The sequence below is a fragment of the Loxodonta africana genome, chromosome 6 (genome assembly GCF_030014295.1).
Source record: "Loxodonta africana isolate mLoxAfr1 chromosome 6, mLoxAfr1.hap2, whole genome shotgun sequence".
In the NCBI taxonomy this organism is placed as follows: Eukaryota; Metazoa; Chordata; class Mammalia; order Proboscidea; family Elephantidae; genus Loxodonta; species Loxodonta africana.
Genome location: NC_087347.1, coordinates 115719543 through 115741375, shown reverse-complemented (window position 1 = coordinate 115741375; position 21833 = coordinate 115719543). Strand labels below are relative to the sequence as shown.

The 21833-nt window shown below is 40.0% G+C and overlaps 1 non-coding gene and 2 pseudogenes across 1 annotated transcript; 1 reads left to right on the top strand and 2 right to left on the bottom strand.

Moving 5' to 3' along the window:
* Window positions 1-8092: 8092 nt before the first annotated feature.
* LOC104845499 (nucleolar protein 56-like) lies at window positions 8093-9079 on the bottom strand (annotated as a pseudogene).
* Window positions 9080-9295: 216 nt separating this feature from the next.
* On the bottom strand, window positions 9296-9370 carry LOC111749520 (small nucleolar RNA SNORD86). Its single transcript, XR_002784648.1, has one exon. It is a non-coding gene; the product is annotated as a small nucleolar RNA SNORD86 (small nucleolar RNA).
* Window positions 9371-11853: 2483 nt separating this feature from the next.
* Window positions 11854-21833, top strand: part of LOC100676010 (high mobility group protein B1-like) — a 133299-nt pseudogene continuing 123319 nt past the window's right edge.

The window sequence follows — 21833 nt, the reverse complement described above, 5'->3', positions numbered from 1 at the left end:
CCCACAAATAGACCTGAATAACAACCACACACTTCTAAAAATTTATCTCAGAACTCAGCTGCATCTTGTCCTCCTTCATCTATATATAGCCCAATATAATGGGATTCAGTTTCTGAGCACTGGCCAGTGGTCCACCTAACATTGCGCAGTTCTCTGTTCTGTCACACCTGGAGCTCCCACAGTCAACATTGTAGCATACCAGCGAGGGAGCACCTAAACCAGCATGGTTCAGTTGCAAAAATACAGTGTGTGAGAGACATGTCTGTTGCCTATCCAAGAGCCATTTCCTGTTCCTCTCACCTATGGGAACATGATTTGTTCAGAGATCAGGTCTCCAGTTCCTGAATAAATTAAAAGACAAAACCTCATGAAAAGTAAGCCTTTTTCCTGTTGATTCTTTCCTTTCTTCATTATCTTGGAAGCAGGTATGAAAGCTAGACTTGGAGCAGCAGTAAACATTTTGCTACCCTAAGGGAAAGGCCAATTGCAGAGACGCTAAGGGCTCCAATCCTGAGGGCCACTGAACCAATACCCTCACTGCCTACCTCCAGACTTCTGATTAGGTGAAGAAATTAAACCCCAATTTGCTTAAGCTACTATAATTTGTTCACTGTTACTTGAAGCTGAATGTATTCCTCTCTGATGTGCAAAGCAAGAGTCAACCACGCTATCCAAATAAATAGAGAACCAGAGATGGAATTATTGGAACAAAAGATATGAGCACTTGAAGACCCTTGATACACAGTGACAAAATACTTTCAAAAGGCTTCTGTTGCAGTGAGATACCATTTCACTCCCACAAGGATGGCTAAGATTTAAAGAAAAAAACACATAAAATAACAAATGTTGGCAAGGATGTGGGGAAATTGGAACCCTTATCCATTGCTGGTGGGAATGCAAAATGATACAACCGTTGTGGAATATAGCGGGTCCTCAAAAACCATATGACCCAGAAATTCTACCCAAAAGACTTGCCTGCAGCACAGCTGTGAGAAGAGGCCTTCCTGATCGAAGAACTGCATCCTGAATTGTAACCCGTTACTTCCCTAACATACCTTAGAACTAAGAGTACAGTTTTTGAGTTCTGTGTGGCCACCGAGATGAAGTATCAAATGCAGCAGAGAAAGTAGACAGTGCTGTGGGAGGGACAGCTGGTGTCAGAAGTGGTAGAAAGATTGGGGAGAAGAGGTATGACTGACCTCCACATCATAACAATCAGCCTTGAGCTGATGATGCTGGTAATGATTCTCCTCCCCGCCTTGTGAAGTTAGACGAGGAGGTCAGACACCTCTGCCATGCCATTGTTTATAGGAGGGTCATTGCTATGAAGTAATGGGTTTCAGTTTATAGCAACGGAAAAAAATGTATTAATTAAAGGTAGAGTTGCTCAACCAATTATTATAAGTGTTGTCAATAAGTTGTATACCTGTAAAAAGTTGAATCGGCAAAAGTTGTGTGATAGGTATATTTACAACAATGACCAAAAAAAAGTGTCTGCTGAGGCACAAATACCTCTTGGGATTTGGTTCCTTGGTTTGAAGGTTTAGGGGCATGGTTTCATGGGACATCCCAGTTAATTGGCCTAATAACACGTTTAGTGCTTCTGTTCTACGTCCTAGTTTGTTGCATAGCTCCAGGAGTCTTAAAGGGTTCCAGGCAGCCATCCAAAGCACAACAATCGCTCTCTTCTTCTGGAGCAACAGAGGAAGAAAGAGAGTCAGAAATAGGAGGAGGAAATGGAATGTGTGGCTAATTGCCTCCATGAACAACTGCCTCCTTTGCCATGAGACCAGAAGAACTGGATGGTACCAAGCTACCATTACTAAATATTTTGATCAAAGACTCTATAGAAGAACCCTAATCAAAAAGGAGAAAATGCAGAACAGAATTCCAATTTCTTATAGAATCTAAACTTTCTGGAGCCATGGAGGGTGAATGAACCCCTGACAAAATTGCCTTGAGATTATCTTTAAACCTTAAACCAAAAATATCCCTGAATTCTTCTTAAAAGCAAACAATGGTTTAGCTTAATTAGTAAAAAACATCTGCCTTGAGCATTATGCTCTTTTAAGAACTCTGTGGGATCAAATTGACAACAGCAACTTGAAAGATTAGATAGGAACCTCAGGGGGCAGTGAGTTTATGTTAATGGGGGAGGAACGACTCAGAAAAGGGTGATGAGAATGCTCACATAACCTGAAGAGTGTAATCAATGTCACTGGATTGTACATGGAGAAACTATTGGATTGGTGTATGTTTTGCTGTGTACAGTCTCAACAACAAAAAGAAAATAAATAAAATTTAAAAATAAAAACAGAAAAAAAGACTTCTGATAGTTTTTCTCTCATTGACTAGATTTTGAAAAATACATATTCATGAGCATGGAAAGATGAGTTAACTTCTTTAAGTGTTAGTTTTCAAATCTGTAAAAGGAAATAATGTCCCCTCTTTGGGTTGGTAAAATAAAGAAAGAAAAAACACTGGCCGTTGAGTCAAATCTGACTCCTGGCAACCCCATGTGTGTCAGAGCAGAACTGTGCTCTGTAAGGTTTTCAATGGCTGTGATCTTTCACAAGCAAATTGCCAGGCCTTTTGTCCTAGGCACATCTGGGTAAATTCAAACTGTCAACCTTTCATTAGCAGCCAAGCACTTAACTGTTTGCACTGCTCAGAGACTCCTACTGAGTTTTTACAGTAGAGAAATGACAGTACAAAGCCAAGACTCAAATGAGGAGAGCAAGGTACTTGCCCTGGGCACAAAATTTCAAGGTAACACCAAAAACTCAATAATCAACATAAATAATATGTTAATGCAATAGTTTTTTTTTTTAATCAAAATTAATGCAAAAAGTCCATGCTGCACAAAATTTTTAATATAGACAGGCTCCAACACACCTCCCTTGCTTCACCCTAGCCCCAGCCTGGTGAGGTAAAAGCAACCTCTAAAAAAGCATCTGGTAGCTAGAAAGAGAGGATAAACATTCCTTGCTTTCCCTTTCCCATCCATATCTTTATGGGGTTAATAGGTTTCTTCTATCACTTTGCTCTGTCCGTGCTTTCCTAGAAACCACACCAAACCTATTGCTGTCAAGTTGATTCCAACTCCTGGCAACCCGATGTGTTACAGAATAGAACTGTGTTCCGTGAGGTTTTCTTGGCTGCAATCTTCGTGGAAGCAGATCACTAGGACTTTCTTTCCTGGCGCTGCTGGGTGGGATCAAACCTCCAACCTTTTGATTAATAGACAAGGACAAACTGTTTGCGCCATCCAGGGACCCATGATTCATGAGGAACCATCAGTTTGTTCCTGGGGTTTAACCTCCCAGGAGTCAGGGTGTAGATCTTTGTGGTCCACTCTGCATCAATTTGATCACAAAGGACTTGTAAACAAGCACTGTTAAAACTACTTCCTTCTCCTCTTGCATCAGCTGTCCACACCAAGATGATTCCGTTCTTAATGAATGAAAGTCTTGAGGGGTGAGGTGGCGCCCAAGCTCCGTGCCAGATGAGATCTAATTACTGCCAGTGAGCCTCCGAGGCAGCATAAACACCAATGAAGACAAGAAGAATACTCCCAAGGCTCCAGCCCTGTGTGGAATCCTCGCAAAACAGTCCTAAGATCACAAATCAGCCCTTCCCTACCACAGGCATAATTTGTGCCACAATCTTGGAAAGGTTTCCAGAATTTTTAGAGGAGCCTACCTACCCCCTTCTTTTTTTTTTCCCTACCCCAACACAGAAAAAAAAAGTCTCTGCTTGTATGTTTGTTTCTCAGCAAGAGAACATAAGAAATAGCATAGCCTGGGCTATGGAGATTCAGAAAGTAGGTCATAAATATCCTTGAATCAAATTATTGTGGCTAAGGCTGGCAGCAGAGACTGTAGTGAGCAGGTTCTACGTGGTTATTTTTTGTTCCTTTCTGGAGTTTTGGAAGCTAAGGCACTGGAATCTTCAAGACCCTCTCGCCCTGAAAAAGTAAATAGCAGAGAATTCAGTATTATTATCTATGGATTTTTTTTTACATACTCTATTCCATGCTCTTTCTGAATGTAACTTCCATGAAATCAAACTGACAACGTAGAGAGTGAATTACCCTGGTTTTAGAAACTAGAAAACTCTTTGAGACATATCTGACCTGCCAAATACGGTACCAGCATTTGAACCCAGGACATAGTCTTTCCATCAAACGTTGTGATTCTCCACCTGGCTCACAGATTATGTGGAAATTACCAGTTCTAAGAGATCCATAACCTCACAGGTTAATGTTTCTCCTGGGGAATTCAAAGGCTTAAAACAAGATTGCTCTATATCACAAGCCTTTAAAACGGACCCTTCATCAGCCAAGCAATTCCGCTTATAGGAATTTGACCCAAGAAAGCAATCAATAAATTAACTGAAAATGTATAAGGCTGTTCATAGCAGTGTAATGAATAATAGTGGGAAATGAAAGAAAAAAAAATGAAATGCCCCAAATAGGGGATAGTTAAATTATGATAACAAAATGTAGTATATTCATACAATGGGATAGTTTTCAGCCATGAAGAGAAATGAAGTTCTGATACCTGCCATGACACGGATGAACCTTGAAAACATGATGCCGAGTGAAATAAGTCAGACACAAAAGGATGATTGTTTTAGGATCCCACTTCTATGAAATATCTAAAACAGACAAATACATAGAGATCAAAGTTTTTAGTGGTTACCAGGGGCTGGGAGGTAGGGAGTTATTGCTCACAGGGCACTGAGACACTGTTAAGGGTGATTAAAAAAAAATGGAAATGGATAGAGGTGACGGTCACACAACACAATGAACATAATGAATGTCACTGAATTGTGCACATAAAAAAGGTTGAAATGGCAAATACTTTGGTATGTATATGTGTGTGTACACACACACACATATAACCACAATAATAGAAAGAAATAGAATAAGGCGAAGGGAAGAAGACTTATAGTTTAATGTCCCCAAGTTTTCCTCCTTATGTAGTTACCCTGTGGATTAACACCCATGTAGAATAACTGGACTTCCCGTTCTCTATCACCTTGAGGATTCCTGAATGTTTCTGACAATTCATGGGAAGTGATCGCCTGATGGTAGCTGTCACCTCTTGGCTCATGCTGTTCTTGGCTTCTAATATCTTTGGGCCATATTTTTATCCTCTGTCTAGTCCACTCAACCCCAGATATGGAAACAGCCCCCTTCCTTGATTTCTTAAGTCATCTCTGGAATCTATAACTGTTTATGTAAGAGTCTTTACCAAGGAGATCATAAGAAGAATACATCATCAGAAAATAAAACTTAAATCTCAAAATCAGACATCAACATTCCTAAATCCATCCTTCATGTTTCAGTGCAAGAACACTGTCCGCTGACCATCTTACCTCTTTGCCTGGCCTGCCTTCCCCTGCTAGAGGTCACTCTTACTTCTGTCCAAGTTCTTCTCATTTTCCTTTGTCCCTGGCCTGCAGCCCTTAACTCCAGGCCCCCAAGGGAAAACGAAAATCTGCAATCATCAGAACAAGTCAATGAGGTGACTTTTTTCACTGCCATTACCTCCCTCTTCTCCTCCTCGTCTCAAACTTCAGAGCCCCTGGGTGCTACAAAAGGTTAACAAATCAGCTGTTATCAGAAAGGTTGGGGGTTCAAGTCTACCTAGAAGTGCCTTGAAAGAAAGACCTTATGATCTACTTCCAAAAAAAATCAGTCATTGAAAACCCTATGGAGCACAGTTCTACTCTGACACATACAGGGGCCCAGGAGTTAGAGTCGACGCGACAGCAACTGGTTTCATTTCCAACTTCAGTCCAGGGAAGGCATTGGCTCTCGCCTTTGCATAACCAAAAGCCCACTGAAGTTTTTCCTATATCCCAATAAAAGGCAATTTCTTTCTCAAATGAATTTTGCTACCACACCCGAGAGAATCCAACACAAACTGCCAATCGCTTTTAAAATAGCAATTTATTTTCCCTCCCGCCGCACATTTAATTGAATTCTTCAGCACCATTAAAAGTCATGTTGTAGAAAAGTATTTAATGACATGGAAACAGTGTTCATGGCATATGGTTAAGTGACAAAAACAACTATCAAAAAGTACGTGCAGTAGAATCCAAATTATATGAAAATTGTGTATATATTTGATTATGAACAGAGGGGAAAAAAGGGTAAATTTTTGAAACATATTGTTGCATTTTTCTATTTTGCCTTCCTACATCCATCTGCCTCAGGGCAAGGCTTTATTACAGATGCCAATAGAAAGAGTTGCTGTTTAGTGTTTGACATTCAAAATAAGGTTTTACACATGAGGTGGGCTTGAAAGCTAGGCAGTGTTAAAGGAAGGCCATTCGCCGTATCAGTGACTATGCCTGAGGGATTAGAGGGAAGAGAAATGGAGACAGAGTGGGGTAGGTATTGAGGGAGAAGAAGATGTGTCCCATGAGCTCTGGAGAACACAGAGGGCAGACCCTACCTACCTCTCCCTAGTTTCTACTTGGCCTTAGAAGAAGACCCCTGTGCAAAGAAGCCCATGAAACACAGTGTTAGGGGTTCAATTGTTTCCCCCCAAAATATGTGTTGAAATTCTAACCCCTATGCCTGTGGATATAATCTAATCTAATGCAATGCAATCGTCTCCCACAATGTAATCTAATGCAATCAATCAATTGGTTGAGGTCATACCATTGTAAGGTAGATCCCAAACCTAATCACTTCTGAGTTATAGAAAGAGCAGTATAGAGATACAGAGTCACTAGGTAGCATAAAAGGTTAAGCCCTTGGCTGTCAGCCAAAAGGTTGGAGGTTCAAATCCACCCCGCGGCTCATCAGAAGGAAGGCCTGGCACTCAGCCTGGAAAACTCTATGGAGTGTAGCTCTACTCTGCACGCATGGGGCCACCATGAATTGGAACCCACTTGAACAGCAACTAATTTTTTATAGATACACGCAGACACAGGGGGAAGCCAGACTATCTGATGACGACAAAAGCAGATGAATCTACAAGGCCAGGAAGTCCAAAGGTCGATAGCTACAAGAAGCTGAAATAGACAGAGAAGGTCCTCCCTCCAGAGCCATACCACGCATTCGGACTTTTAGCCTCCGGAACTATGAGAAAATTCCTGGACTCTAAAGCCACGCACTTGTGGTATTTGTGTTACAGCAGCACTAGGACACTAAGACACATAGCTTGACCCCAGCATGGCAGAGAGACGTGGCTGAGAGCATGCGTGTCCTCACGGGGCATGAACTCTGAGTTAAGAAGTAGACAACTGAAGAGCATGAGTAGACCAAAGGGGGTTAAGGGTAAATCGAAGATAAGGCAGAAATTCAAGGGGTTTATAGCACCAGCAGGAGCTACAAATGACCTCATTTGCAGAGGAAGGCTCCGGACCCTGAACAATACCGAGCAAGACTAGGACACCTATCAGCATTCACTGCAAATCCCAGCAGAATGTCCAAGACAAGACCAGGCTAGCCACATCTCAGCGCCGAGATCTAGCACACGAGAAAAGACCAGCAGGAGGCTGGGGTCTCTCCGGCCATGTGAACAGGCAAGATCATCCTCCATATTCCCAAATGCCATTCTAAGAGCATCGTGGGGAGGGTGGGCAGGAAAATAATCTTAAAGCCTGAGCAATTCTTCTAAGAAGACTAAGTTAAACCTAAAGAGACTCTCTACTTTATTGGCTTGGACTAAGTTTAAACTCAAGCCAAATTTAGAGTCTTTTCCAGCAACCCAGAGTAGGAGATGGGGTACAGAGCTGGTGCAGAGGATCAGGTTAATTATAGATCAGGAGTTCTGTCTTTGGTATGCATCAGAAGTACCTGGTTGTTGTTGTTGCTAGTTGCCGTACAGTCAGCTCCATCTCATCGTAACCCCACCTATCCACCAATCCATCCATCCATCTACCCACCCTCCCACACCCACCTATCTATCTATCTATCTGTCACCAAAAATACAATACATATTTACATCAGAACAAAATGTTGCCTGGCTCTGCGCCATCTTCAAGATCATTGGTAAGCTCAAGTCTATTGTTCTGGCCACTGTGTATTCTGAGTCCAAGGGGGCTCATTTTCTAGTACTATATCGTACAATATTGTGTTATGGTCCACAGGGTTTTCATTGGCTAATTTTTGGAAGTAGATCTCCAGGCCTTTCTTCCTAGTTTGCCTTAGTCTGAAAGCTCCACTGAAACCTGTCCACTATGTGTGACTCTGTTGGAATTTGAAACACTGGTGGCATAGCTTCCAACATCACGGCAACACACAAGCTACCACAGTACAAAAAACTGACAGACGAGTGGCATGTTAAATCACAGATCACAGGGCCCCACCCTCAGAGCCTCTGACTTCTAGGAGGTTTGGGGTAGGTCCAGGAAATTTGTATTTCTTTTCTTTTTTTGGTAAATTTTTGTGTTTATTGGGAGATGGGTAGGGAAGTCACGATGGGTATTCTAACTGTCCATTCTAATCTTCCTGGGATTTTCTTTTTTTAATTTTTTCTTTTTCTTGGAGCTGTTGCTCTTGCTGCTAGCAGCCTCTTCAGGTCCACTGCTGACTGGCTCCCCCTTGGAAGACACTTTCTTCTTTTCCTTTGGGACACTCCTGCTGTCGCCTGGCTCTTCAGGGTCACTAGCTGGTTCTTCTTTGGGGAAAGATTCCTTCCTCTTGGGGAAACATGTGCTGACAGCCATCTCTTCAAGATCACTACTAACCAACTCCTCCTTGGAAAAAGATTTGTTTTTCTTGGGTTTGGGGAGAACAGAGCTAGATGGGTCTTCCATTCCATTTTCCTGTGCAGCCTCCTTGGGGCCTTTGCTTTTTCTTGTTTTTTTTTCAGTCTTTCAGCCTTCTCCTCACACTCCTCAGGAGTACTACTGCTATTTTCTGAAGCCATGAGCACAATCGCAGCCAGTCGTTGCTTTTCCTTCTTCAAGCGTTTCTTCTCCTGTTTCTCCAGCTTCTTAACAATCTTGACAGCCACTTTCTCTTTCTGAACCATAGCCTTCCTCATGACATCTAGATTCTTCCATGGAATCTCTCCAGTCTCATAGAAGGACAGCCACTCTTCGACTTGCTCTTGAAGCTTTTACCCATATACACTGCTGGGCACCTCAGAGAGACAATCAATTCTTGAGGCAATACTGCATTTGTTTGCCAGGTATCTAGAGATACAGCCTTTGTTCTTGGCAGCTATTCGGCCAATAAAGATGAAGTAGAAAATTAGTTCATATTTGAGAGTGTTTCCTCTTGTCTTCAGGTTCTCTGGTAGCTTGGTCCCTTTTGCTGAGCCCTGAGAATCACTCAGACACCGGGACTGGCCGTCACCTCCATAGCAGAGGCCAGGGGCCCTGGTCAGACATCACTGTGAAAAATTTGCATTTCTAACAAGTTCCCAAAGGATTTCTATGTTGCCAGTCCAGGGATGACACACTGAGAGCCCCTGTTCTGGAGAATTAAGGAACTCCATTTTCTCGGTACATCTAAATGCAGTAATGTTGAGGCTTCCCCATCTATCTATCTACCTATCTAGATATCCACCTATCCATCCATCCATCCATCCATCCATCCATCCATCCATCCATCCATCCATCCATCCATCCATCCATCCATCCATCCATCCAACCATCCATCCATCCATCCATCCATCCATCCATCCATCCATCCATCCATCCATCCATCCATCCAACCATCCATCCATCCATCTATCCATCCATCCACCCACCACCCAGCCACCCACCCACACCCACCTACCCGTCTGTCTATCTATCTATCTATCACCAGAAATAGAACGCATATACCAGTGGCAGTCATGATTCTAATTACGTCGTAGGATTATGGATGATTTGTATTCTTTACTGTGTGCATTCTAAACTTTTCTAATTACCTAAAATGTGCACATAGCACTTCTGAAATCTGAATATATGTATGAATATATATATACATATATATGTGTATACATACATATATGTATTATCTCTCTGTGTGTGTGTATATATATATATATACACATACACACACACATACTCTTTCTTCAAGGACTGGGCTGATCCTGCCTTTCCTGGAACTTCTTGGAGTAGATTCTTTACAAGGAAGTCCAGTCCTTTTTATAGCAAAGAACCCAGACACCAAATAGGTGTGATATAAGGGATAAAGAAAATCCCACAGGCCTTTAAATATCTCCTTCACCCACCTACTATATCAGAAATTGTTCAATAGACTAACCCCTTAAAGACCTTCTAAAGATGTACATCATCACTGATTTCGGCCTCAGTGTTACCTGGTAGGAATCACAGTTACCCATCCAACCAGAGGCTACAATGTAGTACAACACCTGGATTGACCTAGGGATACCACTTCTTAGGAGACAACAGTTTAAGAGGTTAGGACAAACAACAGATTTTTTTTTTTTAATAATATTTTATTGTATTTTCAGTGAAAGTTTGCACGGCAAATTAGGTTCCCATCTGACAGTTTCTACACAAATTGTTTGGTGTCATTGGTTGTATTTTTCATGATGTGTCACCATTTTCTTTAACTGTGTTCTGGTTGTTCTGTTTCCAGTACTCTAATTTCCCTGCCCCCTTATTTTCTCATCTTCGCTTTAGGGTAATTGTTGACCTTTTGGCCTTGTATTGACGGGTTTTTAATGGAGCATCACACTTATGGATAATATTCTTTATTTTGTGTCCCAATTTGTCATTTCACTAAAATTTGACCTCAGGGGATAGCTTCAGTTCAAGGCTTAAAGAATATCTCAGGAGGATAGTCTCAGGGAGTCCTCTAGCCTCTAATGGTCCAGTAAGCCTGGACTTTTTAAGAATTTGACTACTGTTCCAAGTTTTTGTCCCATTCTATCAGGGTTCATCTATTAAGGCCTTGATTAGAACAGTCAGTAGTGGTAGTTGGGCACCATCTAGTTCTTCTGGTTTGAGGGTAGGTGAGGCTGTGGCTCATGTAGGCTATTAGCCCTGTAGACTAGTCTCTTCTCTGAGACTTTGGTTTCCTCCTTTCTCTTTTGCTCCTAACGAGTAGAGACCAATAGTTGTATCTCAGATAATAGGTTTTAATGTAAGGTTCAGTACCAAAAGTTCCAGGGCACACCTCCCAGCCTGGAGGAAGCAGTGGACAGCTGCGGGTACCCAGGGATCAGTCCTGGAAAGGAGTCCTGCAGAGAGGGAGCTAAAGCAGGCTGTATAACTCACATTAAGCCTGAGACGCCAGGGTGCCTGGGATGTACTGCAGCTCCCAGCTGGTGCCAGCCCTGCCACCTCAGCACAGCAGCTAATCTGCATAGGGCCTTGGCAGGGAGCTAGCTGGGAAGGCCAAATGGCCAATACAGGTGGAAATAGTACATTTCACACACAATTAAGTTTTAAAAGCAATTCAACTCCTTGTGGAAAATTGTGCTTTGAATGTCTCAGGACATCTTATTTTTCCAAAAGCAAAATTTTCTGGACAAGAAGTGGTGCGAGAGGTCCAAATCTGGCTCATAATTAAAATCACAGGAGGCAATTCTCTTTAAAAGGCAGCCTTAGTTCTTACAGAGACCCAGCTTGTCTCCTGCAAGCACTGCCACCCCCTTTGTTTCCTATCTGCCTCATTTATACAAATGACTTACATGTAGATTTCTTAAACTCTGCTTCAGGGGTGTCACAGCCTTAGAGACTAAGCAGGCAGATTTACACCTCGAAGCCAAGATGATCCATTTATTCAGAGGCATTGAAATCCATCTCTTTTGGCTGTAACACTCTGTTGATGTTATTCCACTCCCAGCTCAGGAATAAATTCCTTCAGTGGTCAGCATTAACAAGCTGCTGAGTAGTTCTCTTGAATTCCATCCAGGACTGACCATGATGGCCTGTGTATACAAGGCGACACATACCATTGTGCCCACGGCACAGGTGGCCCAGCCAACTGTAGGACAATGATCTCTTCCCTTGTCATTCTCCCTACTTGGCTGTGAGCTCCTTTAGGACAGGAGTCATATGTGGATCATCACGGTAATTACAAATGCCTAGCACCGTGCTTGGTGCATTGTACGTTACTTAATGTTTGTTGAATGAATTAACAAATGAATAAATAGTTCAATAAACACTTAACAATAATTGTAGTGTCTCCCATAGAAAGAGCATTTGCTATGTATCCAACAATATGCTAGGTGATTTCCATTTGTGATTCCATTTAATCCTCCTAGGAAATTGTTTTACAGATAAGACATGAATGGGGGTGAATGGGGAAGGAAAAGGAAAAGACGGAAGAAAGATGAAAGGAGGGAAGGGGAGGGAGCAAAGGGAGAGGAGAGAAAAGAAGGGAGGGGAGGGAGAGAGGAATAGGACAGAATACAGAGAAGTTTAGGATGGGGAGGGAGGGGTGAGGAGAGCTGAAATGGGGGAAGGGGGGGATGAAAAGAAGAAGGGAGAGACTGGCTGACCCCTGCAAGTAGCCTTGACCAAAGGGGAGCCCCATCCAGTGGAAGGTGCTGGGAGGACTGAAGTCGAGCCAGCAGAACACACCATCTGGAGGAGTTGAAAGGGACCTGGCGCAACTCCAAGACAGCTGTTGGCACCAAGGACCTGACAAGAGTGACCTGCTGGACAACAGGCCCTGGCAAAAGGACTCTTCATGTGGGCCAGATTTGAAAACTGAGCTGGGCCTGGTAGAAACCTGTCAGCAAGTAGTGAAGCAGGCAACACTGGATTAAAACCAGTGACTGGACACCAATCCCCGGTTACTAACAAGGCCTTAGGCACAAGGCGGGGATCCGGTTATAGAACTACAGATCAAGGGGAGGACCAGGGAAGGTATTTATTGTCATATTACAGCAAAGTGTTTGTACGTTTGTTTTGTTTTAAAAGTAAAGACTTCATTACTTTGGAAAAAAAATACATGGTCATTCAAAAATAAATTTAAGCAATACAAAATAGAACAAAGGACAAAGAATAAAGCTCCTTAAATTGCATTACCTAGGAATAAGTCTTGTTACTGTCAAATAAACTTTATTTCAAACAATCCTCTAAGCTCATATACAGAGTGAAACACAGATAAGTAGACGGAGGGACTCACAGAAGGAAACTCAAACAGACAGGCAGGTAATTTACTAAAATGGAATCACATTATGAATGTTATTTTAAAATATTAAATTAATTTTGAATTTGACAGGGAAAAAATCTGAAGACATGTTGAAGGAATTGCTGAACTCCAGATAAGGGATCCACCACAAGAGACTAATTCCCAAAGAATCCTCTAAGCTTATGGGAAAAAAAAAAAAGATTATAAAAAATATTGAGAGGGTTGAACTGTGGTTTTTTAGGCAATGGTCTTCATTCTAGAAAGCACCAATCAACTCCTTGCTATGAAAGATGAGAAAATTAGCACCAGTGCCATTTCTCCCACTTCCAATTGTAGCTTCATTCTTGTAGCCATGTGGTTCTTTTTATGTTGATGTGTTTTAAACATCTGTATTCTATTCTGTAAGCAAGTTCTCATGGTTGTCTTCTTTCTAATTTTAAATGGACTCAGTGCTTATGACCAGCCCTTGTATCAAAGCTTCTCTATCCAGGGGTCTTGATTTTGATCCATCTTCCTTCATTTGCTGAGTTTACTAGTAAGTTTTGCTCTCCCACCCCTAACAAAGGCTGTTGTGACTATATTCCTTCAGCTCTTGCAGGCCTGAGAAGATCTGTTACAATTTTGTGTGTGTGTGTGTGTGTGTGTGTGGTCATATAATACTTATGCCATCAGGGAGTTGGAGTGTTCCACAAAACTAAATTCTGGTATTTTAAAATAAAATCTCAAAATCGATATTTTTCACAAAATGTTCTCTTCATTAATATTAATGTGACAAAGGAAGAAATTGAGACTCATTTGTCATGTTAATTCTTTCCCTAAAGCAGTGGGCAGGATTTGGTTAAGATTTTGGTTAAGGCAGAACTCGAGAAAAATGTAGAACAAAATTCTAACTCAGAAAGAAAGACCAGACTTGCTGGCCTGACAGAGACTGGAGAAACCCTGAGAGTACAGCCCCAGGACACATTTTCAGCTCAGTAATGAAGTCACTCCTGAGGTTCACCCTTCAGCCAAAGATTGAACAGGCCCATAAAACAAAACGAGACTAAAGGGGCACACCAGCCCAGGAGCACGGACTAGAAAGGAAGAGGGAACAGGAAAACTGATAATAGGGAACTCAAGTTTGAGAAGGGTGAGTGTTCACATGTTGTGGGGTTGTTAACCAATGTCATAAAACAATATGTGTATTTTTTAATGAGAAACTAGTTTGTTCTGTAAACCTTCATCTAAAGTACAACAATTTAAAAAAATAAAAGATTTTGGTTAAGGAATTATTATTTTAAAGTTTTAAAGTTAAAATAAGAATAGAACCTTAACTGAAGAGTTAATTTTAGGTTTTCATCTCTTATTATGCAAGGAGCAATAAAATGTCGTAAAATGCAGTATTTCAGGTACCAAACTTCTGAGTTTAGCATTTATTATTAAATCTTCCCCTCAGGTTTCATGATAGAATAAACTTGTCATTTTTTCGGAGAAAAAAATAAATAATGTTAAATGATGTAAATTAAAATTATAATTCATTCTGATCTATTGCTATTTGTTACCTATGCAAATTCCACTCTCAAGGTATACCTTACTTTGGGCTTAGGATACTGCTACTCATTTGCTGCATGGTACATGCCTGATTTTTGTCATCTTTCCAGAAATTATTTCTAATATTAATCGAGTATTCTTTCACAACACTATTTTTACTTTTTAAAATAATTTATTTATATTTATTCCTTTCTACTTTTATTTTAACGTATTTTATTTTTCTGAGAAGCAATGTGTTCGCAATTTCCTAAGAACGTGGCGGCACTAATTTCTGTCTCTTTTCCTGACCGTTTGAAGACAGAAAAAAATTGTCTTAAAACTTACTGCTGAATGGAAGAAAATTTAAAAATCTCTCAAGAATCCATAACCACAAGCTAAACCTCCCACATGTTTAGAGCACAAATTTATATTTCCCGGTGGTCTGAAAAAACCTCCAGCCAAAAATATGGTTTCACATCATCCCGGACTGTGATATTGCCTTAAACCACAGAACAGAAATAAATGCCTTTCCTCTCTGGAGGCTACCACCTTCATCCTAGGCCTCCAAGGATTCCTACAGCTCAAGTTCCAAGATAAATGAGCTGCTTGGAGTTTAGTATCACAAAACACACAAGAAAACAAGGTGCCATGTTTGAGAATAAGCCAAAACAAAAGACGGCTGAAACACCACAAAATATTTCAGATATTAGAATTACCAGATACATAATGTGAAATTACGTTTAATAAAGTGAAGGAAATAGAAGGAATACTTGAAAATGAGCAGGTAACTAGAAACTATGAAGAGTGACCAGATTTGAAGAACCAAGCAGAATATTCAGAAATGGAAAAAAAAAAAAAAAAACTAATAATTGAAATTAAAACCTCAATGACTGGCTAACAGCAAATTAATCACAGAGAAATGTTACAGAGCTAAGAGAGTGAGGAGGCTGCCTTTGGCTCCCACTCTCACAGCCAGTGCAGTACATTGAGCTCCATAGAGACAGGGTCGGGCCACGTAGAGCCGGATGGCACTGGACAACTCTGCTTTGCGGACCAAAAATAACTAAACATGGCAAAGAAGCTCCTAAGAAGCCAAGAGGCAAAATGTGATCATATGCATTTTTTTTGTGCAAACTTGCGAGGAGGAGCACAAGAAGAAGCACCCAGATGCTTGTCAACTCAGAGTTTTCTAAGAAGTGCTCAGAGAACTAAAAGTCCATGTCTGCTAAAGAGAAAAGGAAAGTTTTGAAGACATGGCAAAGGTGGACAAGGCCCATTACGTAAGAGAAATGAATGCCTATATCCCTCCTAAAGTGGAAACAAAAAGAAATTCAAGGATCTCAATGCACCCAAGAGGATTCCTTTGGCCTTTTTCATGTTTTGTTCTGAGTATCACTCAAAAATCAAAGGCGAGCATTTAGGCCTATCCATTGGTGACATTGCAAAGAAACTTGGAGAGATGTGGAATAATACTGCTGCCAGTGACAAGCAGTCTTACGAGAGGAAGGTCACTAAGGTGAAGGAGAAATATTAAAAGGATATTGCTGCATACCAGGGTAAAGAAAGCCTGATGCAGCCAAAAGGGGGGTGGTCAAGGCTGAAGAAAGCAAGAAAAAGGAAGATGAAGAAGATGATGATGATGAATACATTGGTTCTAGTGTAGTTTGTTTTTTTTTTTTTCTTGTCTATAAAGCATTTAACCCTAGTGTGGGTACACAACTCACTCCTTTTGTCGTGGATTGAATTATGTCCCCCCCAAAATATGTGTATCAACTTGGTTAGGCCATGATTCCCAGTATTCTGTGGTTGTCCTCCATTTTGTGATTATAACTTTATGTTAGAGAGGACTAGAGTGGGATTGTAACACCCTTACCAGGTCACATTTCTGATCCAATGTAAGGGGAGTTTCCCTGGGATGTGGCCTGTACCACCTTCTATCTCTCAAGAGATAAAAGGAAAGGGAAGCAGACAGTTGGGGACCTCATACCATCAAGAAAGCAGCCCCAGGAGCAGAGCGTGCCCTCTGGACCCATCGTCCCTGCACCTGAGAAGCTCCCCAACCAGGAAAAGATTGAGGACAAGGACCTTCCCCCAGAGCTGACAGACAGAGAAAGCCTTCCCCTAGAGCTGACATCCTGAATTTGGACTTTTAGCCTACTTTACTGTGGGGAAATAAATCTCTCTTTGTTAAAGCCATCCACTTGTGGTTATTTCTGTTAAAGCAACACTAGATGACTAATAGACCTTTTAAGAAAAAAACAATTGAAATGTAAGGCTGTTTAAGATTTGTTTTTAAACTGCAGTTGTGTTGTTGTTAGGTGCCATTGAATCAGTTCCGACTCATATCCACCCTACAGGACAGGGTAGAACTGCCACGTAGGGTTGTCTTTTTTTGTATAGTTAACACACTACTGAATGTATCCTTAGATAGCCCTATCCTGGTGGCATTTTCAATAGCCACTAACCTTGCCTGGTACAGTATGAGGATTGTAAATTGGCATGGAAATTTAAAGCAGATTCTTGTTGGTGCACAGAACAAATTAGTTACATGTGGAGATGGTAGGTTTTTTATCCTCACTTGTCTCTGACACAGCTTATATGAAATAATTGTTCTGTTAACTGAATACCATTCTGTAATTACAAAAAAAGTTGCAGCTGTTTTGTTGATATTCTGAATGTTTTTAAGTAAATACAATTTTTTGTCAAAAAAATTAATCACAGAGATTAATTTGAGAGACATAGTGAACTGAAAGAAGGAACTGAAGTAATTATCCAAAATGAAACACAGAGATAATAAATATAAAACTAAAAGGCATAAAAGATTGAATAGGAAGGTCCAATATATGTATCATTAGAATTCCAGAAGGAAAGGAGGAGAATGAAGTAGAGGCTCACTGAAGAAATAAGAGCTAAGCATATTCCAGAATTGATAAATTACTCTTATTCAAAGATTTAAAAAGAATAAAGAGGATAGATAAAGAAAAACATATCCTGAGACACATAATCAAACTGAAAAATACCGAAAACAAAGAGCCAATCATAAAAGCAGCCAGAAAAAAAAATTTTAATTTCAAAGGGACAAAAATTCAATTATAAGTGCCTTCTCAATAGAAACAAGAATATACTGGGATGATATGGTCAACAATAGAAATTACATAGTGTCTATAATACAACTGAAAATGTTCTGAGGGTATTATTTGTATTAACCCATTTAATCTTCAAGGTCATAGTGAGGTAGGCACTGTTAATATGCTTATTTTACACGTAAGAAAACTAAAACAGGGAGCTTAAATACTTTGGCCACAATCACACAAGTAGTAAATAGAAGTGTCAGAATTTAAATCAAGTCATCCTGATATCAGAGACTATATTCTTGACTACTACATTCTATTGCATCCCTGTATTAAGAGAAATGACTGCAAACCTGGAATTTTTAGCCAGTGAGACTGCCTTTCTATAATGAGGTCACAGATAGTCTCCTTCTGGTAACGGAAGGCTACATAATTTGATTCAAAATTTTAATCTGTAACTAAAAACCTTCCCACAAAGAAAACTCCAGGCCCAGATGTCTTCGCTAGAAAATTCTACCAACTATTTAAAGAAAAACTTAAGCCAGTCTCATACAAATGCTTAATTTTTTGAGGCAAACATAATCCTAACACCATGACCTGGCAAAAACATTACAAGAAGGGAAAATTATGATTCAATCTCACTCATGAACATAGATGCAAAACTCTTAATTAAAATATTAACAAAGAAAATCCACTATTTTGGCAAAATTTGTTCAATTAGAAATGCATTTACCCATTGACCTAGCAATCACACTTCTGGGAATTTATTCTACAGATTTAACTGACCTCATATAAAATGACAAGTGCTCATTATGATAGAGAGTAGTCACTGCAACTTTGCCTGTATTAGCAAATGATTGGAGACAACCCAAGTTTCCAGCAATAAAGGGCTCATTAAATAAATTATGGTACATCATACAATAGAATATTGTGCAGCTATATAAAAAAGAATGGTGAGATTCTGTATTGATATGAAAAGATCTCTAGGATATATTGCTAAATTAAAAAATCAAAGCATACAACAGTATGCTGACTATTGTATAAGAAGGTAGAAAAATAAGAGTTTATATTCATATTAATTTGTGTGAATATTAAGAAACACCAGAAGATTACAATAATCTAATCAAAATGGTGAACTGTTTTCTGGCAAGTGCATTGTAGTCAGTGGTGGGAGAAAGAATTTTTTATTGAAATTTTTCCTTTTATATTGTTGAGCTATGGGACTATGTTATTAAAAAAACAAATAAATAAACATCAAACAATAATAATGCCACATGGGGAGAAAGCAAAACAAGATTGGGATAAAAATACCTGAAAATAATAGCTTATACAAAAAGAAGTGGGTGATGGGCATTAAGTAGTTTCAAGGTCTTTTATCTTTTGGGGATGGTGAGTAAAGATATTGGTTAATTTTGGAATCGAATAAGTTAAAAAAAATTCATGTTATAATTCCTAGGCTAATCACTAAAAGAATAGATATGGTTGGGTAACTTCTGAATCCATAGAGGAAAAAATGTGAAGTAACAAAAAATACTTAATCTGTCCAAAAGAGTACAAGGAAAGAGCGAATGGGGTGGGGGGTAGGGATGGTAAAGGTACAACAAATAGAAAGCACAACAAAAAATGGTGGAACCTACATAAGTGGAAAAACATACCTTGCTCATGGATAGGAAGACTTAACATAGTAAAAATGTCTATGCTACCAAAAGCCATCTATACATACAATGCACTTCCGATCCAAATTCCAATGACATGTTTTAAAGTAATGGAGAAACAAATCACCAACTTCATATGGAAGGGAAAGAAGCCCCGGGTAAGTAAAGCATTACTGAAAAAGAAGAAGAAAGTGGGAGGCCTCACTCTGCCTGATTTTAGAACATATTATACAGCCACAGTAGTCAAAACAGCCTGGTATTGGTACAACAACAGCCACATAGACCAATGGAACAGAATTGAGAACCCAGGTATAAATCCATCCACATATGAGCAGCTGATATTTGACAAAGGCCCAGTGTCAGTTAACTGGGGAAAAGATAGTCTTTTTAATAAATGGTGCTGGCATAACTGGATATCCATTTGCAAAAAAAATGAAACAGGACCCATACCTCACACCATGCACAAAAACTAACTCCAAGTGGATCAAAGACCTAAACATAAAGACTAAAACAATAAAGATCATGGAAGAAAAAATAGGGACAATGTTAGGAGCCCTAATACAAGGCATAAACAGAATACAAAACATTACTAAGAATGACTAAGAGAAACCAGATAACTGGGAGCTCCTAAAAATCAAACACCTATGCTCATCTAAAGACTTCACCAAAAGAGTAAAAAGACCACCTACAGATTGGGAAAAAAATTTCAGCTATGACATCTCTGACCAGCGCCTGATCTCTAAAATCTATATGATTCTGTTAAAACTCAACCACAAAGACAAACAATCCAATCAAGAAGTGGGCAAAGGATATGAACACACACTTCACTAAAGAAGATATTCAGGCAGCTAACAGATACATGAGAAAATGCTCTCGATCATTAGCCATTAGAGAAATCAAATTAAAACCACGATGAGATTTCATCTCACTCCAACAAGGCTGGCATTAATCCAAAAAACACAAAATAATAAATGTTGGAGGGGCTGCAGAGAGATTAGAACTTTTATACACTGCTGGTGGGAATGTAAAGTGGTACAACCACTTTGGAAATCTATCTGGCGTTTTCTTAAAAAGTTAGAAATAGAACTACCATACAACCCAGAAATCCCACTCCTCGGAATATACCCTAGAGAAATAAGAGCTTTTACACGAACAGATATATGCACACCCATGTTTATTGCAGCACTGTTTACAATAGCAAAAAGCTGGAAGGAACCAAGGTGTCCATCAACAGACGAATGGTTAAATTATGGTATATTCACACAATGGAATACCACGCACCAATAAAGAACAGTGATGAATCTGTGAAACATTTCATAACATGGAGGAACCTGGAAGGCATTATGCTGAGTGAAATTAATCAGATGCACAAGGACAAATACTGTATAAGACCACTATTATAGGTTCTTGAGAAATAGTATAAACTGAGAAGAACACATTCTTTTGTGGTTACAAGAAGGGGGAGGGAGGGAGGGTAGGAGAGGGTTACTTACTGATTAGTTAGTAGATAAGAACTACTTTAGGTGAAGGGAAGGACAATACTCAATACAGGGAAGGTCAGCTCAACTGTACTGGACCAAAAGCAAAGAAGTTTCTGGGATAAACTGAATGCTTCGAAGGTCAGCGGAGCAAGGGCGGGGGTTTGGGGACTATGGCTTAAGGGGACTTCCAAGTCAATTGACATAATAAACTCTATTATGAAAACATTCTGCATCCCACTTTGAACTGTGGCATCTGGGGTCTTAAATGCTAGCAAGCGGCCATCTAAGATGCATCAATTGGTCTCAACCCACCTGGATCAAAGGAGAATGAAGAACACCAAGGTCACACGATAACTATGAGCCTGATACAGAAAGGGCCACGTGAACTAGAGACTTACATCATCCTGAGACCAGAAGAACTAGATGGTGCCTGGCTACAACCGATGACTGCCCTCACAGGGAGCACAACAGAGAACTCCTGAGGGAGCAGGAGAACAGTGGGATGCAGACTCCAAATTCTCATAAAAAGACCAGACTTAATGGTCTGACTGAGACTAGAAGAATCCTGGTGGTCATGGTCCCGAAACCTTCTGTTGGCCCAGGACAGGAACCATTCCTGAAGACTACTCATCAGACATGGAAGGGACTGGACAGTAGGTTGGAGAGAGATGCTGATGAAGAGTGAGCTACTTGTATCAGGTGGACACTTGAGACTGTATTGTCATGGGAGGGTAGAGAGGGTTAGAAACTGGCAAAACGGTCATGAAAGGAGAGACTGGAAGAAGGGAGCAGGCTGACTCATTAGGGGGAGAGTAAATGGGAGTATGTAGTAAGGTATATATAAGCTTATATGTGACATACTGACTTGATTTGTAAACTTTCACTTTAAGCACAATAAAAATTATTTAAAAAAAAAATGGTGGAAATAAAATAAAAAATATACCAGTAAAAATAGCAAATATAAATGGTTTGAATGTTCATTACTAAACAAAGATTATTAGAATTTTTTAAATATCTGGTTATATGCTTTTTACAAGAGCATGTAAAT